This window comes from Vulpes vulpes, chromosome 12, assembly GCF_048418805.1.
Source record: "Vulpes vulpes isolate BD-2025 chromosome 12, VulVul3, whole genome shotgun sequence".
In the NCBI taxonomy this organism is placed as follows: domain Eukaryota; kingdom Metazoa; phylum Chordata; class Mammalia; order Carnivora; family Canidae; genus Vulpes; species Vulpes vulpes.
This window is the reverse complement of record NC_132791.1, coordinates 96,565,423-96,579,225: the sequence shown is the minus strand read 5'-3', so window position 1 is coordinate 96,579,225 and position 13,803 is coordinate 96,565,423.

Below are 13,803 nucleotides of genomic sequence, written 5' to 3'. Positions count from 1 at the left end.
TAGACATTTGTGTCTTGGGAGGTTTTTGATGGCTGCTTCAATTTCCTCCCTGGTTATTGGCCTGTTCAGGTTTTCTATTTCTTCCTGTTCCAGTTTTGGTAATTTGTGGTTTTCCAGAAATGCGTCCATTTCTTCTAGATTGCTTAATTTATTGGTGTATAGCAGCTCATAATATGTTTTTAAAATCGTTTGTATTTCCTTGGTATTGGTTGTGATCTCTCCTTTTTCATTCATGATTTTATTAACTTGAGTCTTTTCTATTTTGTTTTTAATAAGGCTGGCTAATGGTTTATCTATCTTATTAATTCTTTCAAAGAACCAACTCCTGGTTTTGTTTATCTGTTCCACAGTTCTTCTGGTCTCCATTTCATTGAGGTCTTCTAGGATCTTTATTAACTCTCTTCTTCTGCGGGGTGTAGGTTTTATTTGCTGTTCTTTCTCCAGTTCCTTTAGGTGTGAGGTTAGCTTGTGTATTTGAGTTTTTTCCAATTTTTTGAGAGATGCTTGTATTGTGATGTATTTACCCCTTAGGGCTGCTTTTGCTGTATCCCAAAGATTTTGAATGGTTGTATCTTCATTCTCATTAGTTTCCATGAATCTTTTTAATTCTTCTCTAATTTCCTGGTTGACCCTTTCATCTTTTAGCAGGATGCTCTTTAATGTCCACGTATTTTAGTTTCTTCCAAATTTCTTCTTGTGATTGAGTTCAAGTTTCAAAGCATTATGGTCTGAAAATATGCAAGAGACAATCCCAATCTTTTGGTATCAGTTGAGACCTGATTTGTGACCCAGTATGTGGTCTATCCTGGAGAAAGTTCCATGTGCACTTGAGAAGAATGTGTATTCAGTTGCATTTGGATGTAAAGTTCTGTAAAAATCTGTGAAATCCATCTGGTCCAGTGTATCACTTAAAGCTCTTGTTTCTTTGGAGGTGTTGTGCGAGAATATCTGTCATTCGCAGAAAGTCCTGTGTTGAAGTCTCCCAGTATTAGTGTAATGTTATCTAAGTATGTCTTTACTTTGGTTATTAATTGATTGATCTACTTGGCAGCTCCCACATTAGGGGCATAAATATTCATGATTGTTAGGTCCTCTTGTTGGATAGATCCTTTAAGTATGATATACTGTCCCTCTTCATCTCTTACTACACATTCTTTGGGATAAATTTTAATTTATCTGATATGAGGATGGCTACCCCTGCTTTCTTTGGAGGACCATTTGAATGGTCAATGGTTCTCCAACCTTTCATTTTCAGGCTGTAGGAGAGCTAACCTTTAAAAAGGGGAGGGGGGAAAAGGGGGGCTCTACACTAGCAGTGGATGGATGCTGCTGCAATGAATGACAGCCCCGAGGAGACTGATACATTCATGTATGCACCAGTTTTTTGCTTTCTCCAAATCAGCAGAGGGGAAGAGAAGATATGCATGCCATGGTCATGGCATGGGCAGCCGCATCACCTACAACAAGTCATGCTGCTGGCCCCACCAGCCCGAGGCCTGAGCAGCTGGCTGCAGGTGACCTGTCAGGGCAGGCCCCTTCCCTTGGAGTCCATCCAGATCTGCCCTTGGCTGGAGTAAACAGGAACTATGCCTGACACTTGCCACTGGCTGTGCCTTTTATCCTCAGCTGTGTCCCCTCCAGTCACCAAGGAAGACCTCCCGCCCTCCGGGAAGCTCAGTGGAAGTGCAGCAGTGCACGAGCCACCCCGGCCGGGGACACCACTGACGCAGCTGGATTGCGGCAAAGGGCAGAGAGAAACCAGCGGTCTCAAGAAGGGTCAGGATCAGGTCAGTTTGAGGAATCATCCCAGGTTCCCAAGGTGTCTGGGGCCACCTTTTCTGAGAGCGCAGTAGTGAGAATCCACAACCCCCCAGACTCTGCTCCGGACGCCCGCCAGGCCCCCGCCCGCAGTCACGGGGGCGCAGCTGTGGCCCGGGGGCATGTGAGCCACTGCAGGAGCCCCCACCTCTGCAGGCCCGGGGCGGGGGGGAGCGGGTCCAAGGGCCGCAAGGACAGTCACCGCCCCCTGGCCCCGGGAGGGCAGAGGCATCCCTGCCGTGGGAGCCGTGTCTCAGGCCCCGGGGTCCCCCCGCGGAGGTCGGGACACAGCAGGCCCTCCCCGGGGGCACAGACGCCGCAGGTGGATGGAGGCGGGACGGAGAAGGCCGGAGGCCGGGAGGCTCGGCCGGGAGGGAAGCGGGGAGGAGACCCCTGGATGGGGGGGCGCACAGGGAGGGGGGCACACACCACCCCGACACCGGGGAAGCCCAGGGCACCCCCCAGCCACCCCCAGCTGGACATTCCAGCCTTGAGGGGGGGAGGGGCGCTGACGCCACCATCCAGGCCCTGCGGGCTCCTCCGCGGGGAAGGTCAGGGCAGCCCCGGGCAGGGCGCTCACGGCCGCCAGGGACTCGAGGGCTGTGACTGTCTCGGGCCTGGGGGTGCACAGGGGCCTGCGGGGGGCAGTGCAGCAGAGGGTGAGGGGCTGACACGGGGGCCTGGGGCGGGGACCTCGGGGCCGGGGGGTGGGGACCCAGCACCAGGGGGCAGGGACCTCGGGGCCTGGGGCGGGGACCTCGGGGTGACCCCGGGGCGGGGACCCAGGAGCAGGGGGCGGGGACCTCGGGGCCAGGGGGTGGGAACCTTGGGGCCAGGGGCGGGGACCTCGGGGCCAGGGGCGGGCACCCAGGACCAGGGGGCGGGGACCTCGGGACCAGGGGCGGGGACCTCGGGGTCAGGGGCGGGGACCCAGGAGCAGGGGGCGGGGACCCAGGAGCAGGGTGCGGGACCTCGAGGTGACTCCGGGGCGGGGCATCGGAGCCGCCAGTGCACCCCGAGGCGCAGCGACGCCAGGGCCTCTGCTCCGAGGAGCGGCCCGGGGCCCCGGGGGCGAGGGGGCACGTGTTCGCGTCCCCGAGCGGCGCCGACGGGGACCGGGCCGGCCGCCCGCACCGAGGGACCCGCGGAGCCGCGGAGCAGGTGGCAGCAGGAGCCGGCCCATCCCGACGGGCGGTGCTCGCGGGGCGCACGTGCCTGGAGTCCCAGGGGGCCAGGAGCCCCGGGGCCAGCAGTCGGGGTGTCGGCAGGTGGGGGCCGGGCAGGGAGGCGCTGGCAGGGGTGACAGCACAGCTGGGGACTGTATTTCCGAGGCGACGCGCCGGTGCACAGGTGTCTCCTCTCCTCCTCTATAAATCCTAACATCCCTGAAGTCAGGATGCTCTTTCAATGGCTGTCGGCCGGGTGGCAGTTGTCATGTAGTCGCACTGTCTTAGAAACACCTTACACGATTTCTGTCACTAAGGCTTTCCTGTTTCATGTATTCGCAAGAGGAACATATCACAAAAATCTGTTCTGGCCTGAAGGTTCATTTTTAAGGAGTATAAAAAATCCTAAATGGCAAGAAAAACAGGTAAGTTTGACGGCTCCACCCTCTCCTGAGACCTTCTCAGTGGCTTCCCATCACGCGTAGCCCCAAATTAAAGCTCTTAGGGGAGCTTTACAGACCTTCAGGATCTGCCTCCTTCCTCTTGGGCCTCATGCCTGACCCCTCCTCCCTGCTAAGGGCTCTTCACCCTCCTCGCAGCCCCCAGGTAGGCCAACCACCTGGGGCAGAGCCTTTGCATCCACTGTTCTGCCTGATGTGCCCTTCTGCTAGGCATCCCACAATGTTCTCCCTCCGCTCTGTTTACGAAGATACTCAATGAACCTCAGAGTCCCTTGATGCCAACTTCTCCATTGTAGAAAATTCCAGAACGAAGAGTCTTCCCGACTGAAAATTTCATGACCTCTCTAGTTACAATCCAAGCTGATTTTCAAAATTGATTTCTTGGTCAAACGTTGCGTCCCCAACAAGAGAGAAGCTTCTTGACTCTGTGGGTAGTTCAAACTTCATCTCAGAGGTACTCTTGCCAAAAAATAACGTACTTGAATCTAATCGTGAGGATACCACCAGATAAATCTAGACTGTGATGCATTTTACGAAGCAACTGGCCTGAACGCCTCAAAAATGTCAGTACCGCAAACAGCAACAATGAAAGCGGAGGAGAATGTTGTAGATCAGAGAAAAGTGAAGAAATGTAATAACCGAACACGAGGAATGAAACTCCGTTGAATTCTGGGGGAGAAATCTACAAGGGATCATTGGGAGATAATTAGGAAAATTTGAACATGAACCGTACATGTGATTATATTGAATTACTGGATTTCTTAGGTGTGATCATGACGTTGAGGACACATGGGCAAATGTTGCTGTTGCTGTTCTTAGCACATACGTGTGGAAGCAAATAGAAGGCACATCATGACATTTGGAATTTCCAAATGTTTCAACAAAATAATGTGGTAAGGGAAGCAAATGAGGCAAGATGTTCACTGATGGATCTGGGTAAAAAGGTTTTTGATGTTCATGGTATTATTCTTTTGACTTTTCTATATGCTTGAAATTACAAAATAAGAAGAACTTAAAAATCCATTTCTCCTATGTTGGGAACAAAACAAAAGAAAGATTTTTAAAACCCAAAGAATATCCTGGCCCTATCAATGTTTTTAAATAACTTACATAATGTAAAGAAAGTGTGTGCAACAACCACACAAAATTTCACCCCTGGAATTAACAGGAATATAGTGAGGGATAGGATATCGATAGGATGTGGATACATGCTGTCAGAACTAAAATCCTTAACCTGTTTTCTGAAATCTCGGATGTCTCCCACTGAAGGCCTGCAATTTATTTCCAGCAATAATCTGCTGGATACATTTATAAAATTTTCTTGTTACCCTGATTTAATTTTGCCAATTTTGTCCCTATTTAATTTTGCCAATACATGTCGTCAGTGGAGAACAAAGTGCCTCAACATTTAAAATGTATTTTAAAATGACTTAACGTCTACAATGTCAGAAGAAAGACTATAAAATATGGCAATCATTTCTACAGAAAGCAAAATATTAAACCTAGTAAACATTGAAAATATCCCTCAAAAAATGGTTTCCATGATAGTGAGACATGTAACTGTTTCATAAGAAAGAATTTAACTCAAAATTTTCTAATATGACTTAAAACTTGAACTATCATTTTATGTTCAATAATTTGATTTGTAGAATTCACTTAAAATGGCTTTGTTGCAATTTTTACATGTAATTATTATTGATGAGAAAAAAATAAGATGCTCTTATGTTTTCTTCTTACTTGAGGGATGACCACTGTTCTCACCAAAGCAATGAGTCATTATCAGTCCTGGTGAATAATGAAACAGTACTAGTAAGGAGGATTACAAAAATAAAACAAAGAAATAAAAATACAGACAACAGAGTAGCAAATTTAAAACCATATTAGTAGCACATTGGTAGGCATTTTAAATCAAGCACCGATTAGCTTTGCAATCTTTGAAATATTCCTTGCATGTTTTGTCTCCTTCTCAAGTCATTTAAAATACCCAGAACACTTGATAATATTAGATTTGTGAACACCTAAATTAAATCTGTAATCAATATTTAAATGTGGGGAAGATCAAATTCGTTAAATGTCTAAGTTCTTTTTCATTTAATCACTGTGTAGCTAGTGTCTGAATATTTAGATAAATGTTGATGGTTTGAAGATTAATAAATTGGACATTCAACTAAGTAGACATTATATCAAATATTTCTCTCCATGCACACACACACACACACACACACACACACACAACAGGAAAATTCCAGATTCTGCCAAGATTCACCATGCCCAGGAATAGATGCCTGGGCCATATATAAAGGGCTAGTGGTCTAAGAGGAGCCTGGCAAGAGAAATCTGCCATTTTGCACTGTGCAGCGACTAACCAAGGCAATCGGATCCCCTCTCCTTCGGCTTGACTCTGAGATAAACAGAGTCAACCGTCCATGTGTAAAACACAAAGAGAAATAGAAGAGCAGTGAGACACTTGTTTGCAAGGTGAGTGAAGTCACTGAGGTGAAGATGACACCTGTTTCCAGGGAAGCAGCAAGGGGTGTCACCGTAGGTGCTCTCAGGTCCCTCCAACTGCTGTTGGGTCTGGAACATCAATGAGCAGCATTCCAGGGCCCCATGAGCCCCTGTAGTAATTTCCTGTACCTTCCACTTCTCCCCACAGCCCACAGTGCCATGGGAGTCCCCAACAGGACCAAAGGAAAGTCCATTGTAGGTTAAAGCCAGGCAGGAAACATTAGGGACCTCTACCATGGTCACCTGTGCTGTTCCAAGCACCAGAGTAAATAAAATGTGACTTCTTCAACCTCGAGACACTTTTTTTTTTTAAAGATTTAATTTATTTATTCATGAGAGACACAGAAAGAGGCAGAGACACAGGCAGAGGGAGAAGCAGGTTCCTCACAGGGAGCTGGATGTGGGACTCGGTCCCTGGACCCGTGAGCCGAAAGCAGACGCTCAACCACTGAGCCACCCAGGCGTCCCCCTCAAGACATTTGTAATCTAGCACTTAGAACATACTAGGGGCGCCTGGTGGCTCAGTCAGTTAAGTGTCTGCCTTTGGCTCAGGTCATGATCCCAGGGTCCTGGGATTGAGCCCCGCATCATCTCTAAAGGCATCAACAATACCTATGAGCCAAGTGCCCCAAGGGCACCTAGAAGGGAACAATGAAAGCCTTACAAGCCAGAAACAGGAAGAAATGAGGACTGGGAAATGAGAATGGGCCGATTAGGTTGGCCTTGCAAATCACCATAAAGGATCTTACCAAGAGGCAGAAAAGGGGAGGGAGCTCACAAACAAATGGTGCAGGGGCAGCATAGCCTGGTAGGGGTAAGAGGACAGATTTCTGCATGAATGCCTATTTTCTTATTTATTTATTTATTTATTTATTTATTTATTTATTTATTTATTTTCGAATGCCTATTTTCAAACCTAGACCCCCACCATGTGCTAGCTCTGTGATCTGGCCCAGGCTATATAATCTTACTATCCCTCAGTTTCCCTATCTGTAAAATGGGGGTAATATTAGTGTCTACTCGTGAGATTACAATGAGGAATAAGTAAGGTAAAACTCATAACCCTCTTAGATTAGTGCTTCCCCCCGTGACTGGCACTTAATAATGTCAACTACTGCTTGCACCATTTCCATTCCTCATGCTGGTATGACAGTGCCAACTTTCCCTCCTTCCTTCTGCTTTTGGTAATTTGGGGGACACTTCATTCTTTGTGTTCTGTGCTTCCACACGTGTGTACTTTGGCTTGGCGTGTTCAGGCCCGGGTCTGCCCGGCATAGCACCAGGCTCACAGATGTGTTCTTGCGCTCATCCCATCTGCCGGCAGTGTCTTCTCCTGCTTTAGACACCTTCCAGGCCGGGTCCATGGTCCACCTCAGTGAGTCAAAGAGGTACCTTAATCAGGGGCTCTTGATCTCGAGACAGATTCAAACGCAACTCTACCCTTTGATACCTTTTGTGAGACAAACTTGCTGAACCTTAGTTTTTTAATCCATAAAATGAGGGCAAGAATGCATATTTCATGGGGTTATCATTGCAAGGCTTCCATAAAAATAAGTAAGTATGCAGAGCTGTCTGACCCAGTGCCCCACACATAATAACTGCTTAACAATTAGTAGCATTAACATTAAAAATAATAACCTTGCCATAATCTATAAGTTTTATTATGTATTTGTTCATTTTTCTGAAGGGAGTCATAGCTTTTACCAAATTATCAGAGAGATCCTTACTCCTGCTTGGCATTTTCCCAGATAGAAAGAACCCGTCTTCAGACTAGAATGCATGCATATCCTCTACTGCTGTGCTAGGACTCTCCTAAGCATAGAAGCTGTGTAATGAGTAAAACATAGAAGGGAAGCCTCCACAGATTTTGTCTTCCTTTATGGTGTCACCCACCCTGAGGAGGCTCAGGGAAGATGAATATGACACGGAAAAAAAACTGGAATGAGCCAACTCAGGCCGCCCCTCCTTTCTTCTTTCCTCACACCCTCACCCCCAGTTCCCAGGGACCTCAATTTGTTCAGTTTCCTTTTCCCAGCTAACCTTATTTCCAGAAAAGGATCTGAGAAATACATTGGTACCGAGACCAGGATGAAAAAGAACACAAGACTCCCAGGGATATTTGCATTTGAGTAGCTGAGCAAAACTAAAAATCAAAGGGATGAAGGTCTAAATAGGGAATTATGGGCTTCGGGAATGTCAGCAAGGAAAAAACAATGTCAGTAAGGAAAACATTGAAACCAGGAGATGTTCCTGGGGCCACCGGAATGAGAACACACGAGGCCTGTCTCAGGTGTGGCAGTCTGTGGCTGGCCAGAACAGGAATGGAAAATGGAAATGAAATCTCATTGTTTGAAAAATTGAATTAAAATGTAAAAGGTAAGACTAACAGCCTTGAAAAAGAATGAAGGGGATACATACGAGCTGATATGGGAAGAGACATTAAGTGGGAGAAGCAAGATACAGATCAGTATGCCTAGAATGAATAGACATGTATATGCTTGCATATACATGGAAACTTCCAGAAAGATACAAAGCAAACTGGTTAAATGGCTATCTCTGGGGAGGGAACCTTGGAGGATTCAAGTCTGGAGTGGAAGAAAGACTTGTTTCTGCTTGTTCACTTATATCATTTTATATTGCTGAGTTTTGTTTTGTTTTGCCAAATGTATGTATCACATTTTTTATTTAAAAAATTGATTTGAGAAGATAGTGTGAGTAAATTCAGTGAGCCATGAAACCTTTTGCTAAAACCAATAGCATGACATATTATTTTTGAAAGACTAATGAGAGACCGTAGTTAACAATAAAACAGGATGCCATGAATGAAACCCATAGCCAAAATATTTCACTAAGATTCAGAATTCAAGTTAAAGTCTGTGATTCAAAGTGTCATTAAAGGCAACTGAAGTACCAGGAAAATTAAGAGGAAAAATCCCCAAAGCTTGAGCTGGCTTTCTTAGCAATGTACTTTTTTTTTCTTTTTTTTTTTTTTATCTTAGAAAGACCACCCACTACATTTCTACACCCGTTTTTGCACAGAGAAAGGGTTTCAGGAAGTTGTATTCCTCATTAGCCAAATTGGCCCCCTTGCCAAGCCTGCCTTCGCTTGTGAGCCTGAGAACCAGCACTACACACGCCAGCTGCCTTGTTCCTTATAAATAGAATTTTCCCCACTAGCTTGGAGTGATAAGTACGAAGGCGGGTCAAAATCAAAAGCCATAGAAGGTGTAGGTGTGTGCACACTCACGGGCCTGATCATCGTACTCATGATTCCAGGAACTGCTCTGAGAATTTTTGCTCAGTTTCTCATGTTTCTGCTTTGGGGATTTGATGATTACATTTGTTGATGGAGAAAAAGAAAACAAAAGCCCCACAAGTCCTGAAAATTAGAAAATTTCCCAGTGGAACACTCTATTAAGAAGGAGGGGGAAAAAACTCACGTCTCCACCAGCCAGACACCAACATCAATTCCCAAAGGTGTTGAGAACAGCAAGAGAAAGTACTCCTGGAGAAATTACTTAGAAATATTCTGCTTCGCCAAATACTACACAAGTCAAACCAAAAAAACATATATTTTTTTAAAAGTTGGCTTTGAAAACACGCTATTAACATCCAAAATACTCACATTTTCTCAGCGTCACGAACATAGTAAATAAATTTGTGAACTAAAAAGGCAACTGAGAAACTAAAAAAGCAATTGATGAACATGTAAAGGCAGATGGATCTATAAATTGGACAGTAGATTTCACATTATAGGCAGTTTCCCGGTGAATTTCTTTAAGCATGTTGGCTCAAACATGCCAGCGACATTTGTTAAGAAATAGATCCAGAGAACCAAATTAATCCGCTGGAGAATCTACTGCATTTGGCACCGTGGGACAAAATAGGGAGATACTCCATTCTTAAGGAATTAATCTTTGGAGAGAGACGTATATAAATGCACTGCAACAATCAGAATAACACCCTATCCTGAGTGCGATCAAAGTGAACGCCTTTATTTTTTTTTTCAAATTGACATCTATGAATAGTTTACAATATGTACCAGGCACTATGCTTAATGACTCAAATGTGTCATCTTATTTACTTCTCACCCCACCTCCACAGGGTAGATGCTACTACCATCTTCATCTTGCAAATGATAAAACAGAGTCTTGGAAAGATCAGGAATTATCAAGTCCAGGGCTCAGGTCCTCAGTAAGTACAATCCATTTCCTCTGAGCATTAATCTGATACGAGCAACAATCAGAAGCCACACATTTTCAGGCATTGGATCTGTGTCCAATCCTCAAATAACATCAAGAACCAAAAACAAAAAAAAACAAAAACCTCCCTAAATTTACTAGGTTTTTCCATAATCTGTTCAAAATCAGGTGGTAAAAATGTCATCTCAGTCATTGTGTTTACCTTTATAAACAATCCTTTGCCAGGTTTCACAGACCAAACATAAGACTCCGCATTTTCTTGGCCAGAAATGAAGGGGAAGCAAGTTGTCCTGCTATGTAGCCTGTAGATTATTCTTTTAACATTAGTAGGTTATATACAATTTTATTTCTCTTCTTTGCTTTAAAATGTTCCGTTACTTATACAAGGAAAATTAGATCAAATCAAAATATGTTTATATGACATAATAAATGTGTTTGAGGGAGCTAGGTATTCGAAAGAAAGCTATAATGAATCATTTTGTACTGCAAAGAAACCTCTCGCATGTATTTATTTATAATCCACTCCACGCCAAACACATGTTTCAGGCAGCTTACAAAGATGCATTTAACCCTATAAAATATAAAATCCAAAAACAGCAACGGATTCAAGGTAAACAGAACATAACGGCAGACAGGGGTGAACTGAGTGCTCCAAATCTGCGAAGGTCTTTGCATTTCACAGAGGTGGGACCCAGAGTGCCTAGCAGCCAAGGTCTAGGGCAAACCATAGTTGGTTGCATAGTGTAGTCATACATGATTTTACACAACAGGTTGATATTTTCAGAATGATTCCACACTTCCTGACCTAAGGAGACCCTCCATCTGCTCTGTGACCGGGTCCCCTGCAGCCACCTCTGGTGGAGGCTGCTCTTTCTCCCTCTGCCACTTACCTCAAGATGCTTGAGAGTTGGTACCATCTTCCATAGTCACTGTTGTTTCCAGACCACTTTCCACCTACGTTTTTGTAAAAGCCTCCACTCCTCTGTCTTCCTCCAGCTTCTGGGTACTTCCTCTGGTCCCACAAACACTTTGGCACCTCGCTCTCTTTCTTCCATTGCACACCTGTGTGTACCTGAGCAACTCTGGACCGAAATGGATGGTATTGAGCAATGTCCACTTGAAGCCTGTCCTCATGATTTTCAGCATCCCGCTGTCTTCAACTTCATTGGGTTTCCTGATGCAGGAACCCTCTCTTTGGCGTGTATCCACCCGTGCCTCTCCTGTCTTCCTTTCTCATGCCTTTTGTCTCCCTTCCTAATTTCATTTCCATGCTTCATCACCTCAGCCACCCTTTTGCCAGTATCTTAACCTCTGTTTCCCCCCCCCCTTTTTTTTTCATTAACAACTTCCCAAAAAAACTCCATGCTCAGTGAACCCAACTGTTCCCTTTTCAGTGCCTACAGCAGGACTTCTGAGAAGCACTCAGGGGAAAAAAGAATCAATATTCTTCATGTACATTAAAAATTAAAAGAAAGAAATCTTATCAAATTAAAAACAAAAGAATTTCCATAATTTTAAAAATATGGATGGGGTGCCTGGGTGGTTCAGTTGGATAAGCACCCAACTCTTAATTTCAGCTCAGGTCATGATCTCAGGGTCGTGAGAACAAGCCTTGTGTGGGGCTCTGTGGTGAACATGAAGCCTGCTTAAGATTCTCTCTCTCCTTACCCCACTGCTGCTAGATAGATAGATAGATAGATAGATAGATAGATAGATAGATGATAGATAGATAGATAGAATCTTATTAAAAATAGAATTTGCAGCAAACCATTTACACATAAAAATTCCAAATTATTCAGTTAAATTTTTAGAATTAGGGATCCCTGGGTGGCGCAGCGGTTTGGCGCCTGCCTTTGGCCCAGGGCGCGATCCTGGAGACCCGGGATCGAATCCCACGTTGGGCTCCCGGTGCATGGAGCCTGCTTCTCCCTCTGCCTGTGTCTCTGCCTCTCTCTCTCTCTCTGTGACTATCATAAATAAAATAAATAAATAAATAAATAAAAAATAATTAAATTTTTAGAATTAAATAACAAATTTAGCACATTTTCTGGATAGATTATCAATATACAAAATCAGTCATATTTCTCTATCCCAGCAGCAAAGAGTTTGAATTTGAAAAATGAGAAAACTTTTAAGATACCATTTACTTCAAAAGGTATCAAGTACAAAGGATATTTGTCATAGTATACAATTGCCCAACAAAAATTTTAAAAACACACACACACCCAAAAATCTACACATGAAATTTTACAGTGGCTTTCTTCGTGACTGCCAAAACCTGGAAACAATCCAAACATCTCTCAACTGAAAAATGGATAAACTGGGGTATAAGCCTTCAGTGGAAAGTTGGCCAACAACACAGAGAAATTAACTATGGATACACACAAAAGCATAGAAAAGTCTCAAATGCGTGATAGTAATAGAAGACAGATTCAAAAGGCTACACGCTGTAGGAGTGCAGTTACATGACATTATGGAAAAAGTACAACTATAGGAAGAGAAAACAGATGAGGGATCACCAGGAGCAGAGGTGGAGAGAAAAGATTATTAACATGTAGGACAGGGATCAATGAGACTGTTCCATAACTTTCTTTTTTTTTAGCTTTATTGAGATATAATTGACATATACTATTGTGTGAGTTTAAGGTGTACAATGTGATGATTTTATATACACATATATTGCAAAATAATTACAATAAAGTTAATTACATTCATCACCCTCACATAGTTACCTTTTGTGTGTGTGCAGTAAGAACTTTTAAGATTTAGGGGGCATCTGGGTGGCTCAGAGGTTGAGCATCTGCCTTTGACTCAGGGCGTGATCCTGGGATCTGGGATCGAGTCCGCATCGGGCTCCCTGCAGGAAGCCTGCTTCTCCATCTGCCTGTGTCTCTGCCTCTCTCTCTGTGTGTCTCTTATGAATCAATAAATAAAATATTTTTTAATATTAAATATTTATTTTTAAAAAGATTTATTGTCTTACCAACTTTCAAGAATATAGTATGGTAACTCTAGTCATCATGCTGTACATTACATCCCAGAACTTACTTATCTTATCATTGGAAGGTTGTATTCTTTGCCCACCTTCACTCATTATCCCCAGCCCCCAGCCCCTGGCAACCATCAATCTATTCTGTTTCTATGAGTTTGATTTTTTTTTTTTAGATTCCACATGCAAGTGAGATCTTACAATATTTGTCTTTCTCTGTCTGACTTATGTTACTACGCTACTACTTAGCGTAGTATCCTCAAGGTTTATTCAAGTTGTGCAAATGACAAGACTTCCTTCTCTTTTTATGGCTGAATAATATCACGTTGTGTATATAGACCACAATTTCTTTATCCATTCATCTATAAACAATTAGATTGTTTCCATGTCTTGGCTGTTGTATGTAATGCTGCAATAAACATGGGGTGCAGATATCTCTTCAAGATAGCAACTTCATTTCCTATTGTCCTATGTCTGATTGTGATGGTGGTTACACAACAAAATGAATTTGTCAAAATTCATGGGCATGTATAATAATGAGTTAATTTTGCTGGATGAAGATTATACATTAACTGTATAGGGTTTTTTTTTTTTAAGAAAAAAGAAACATTTCATTCCACTTGGAAGTTAAGTTTTCTTTTTCTTTTTTTGGAAGTTAA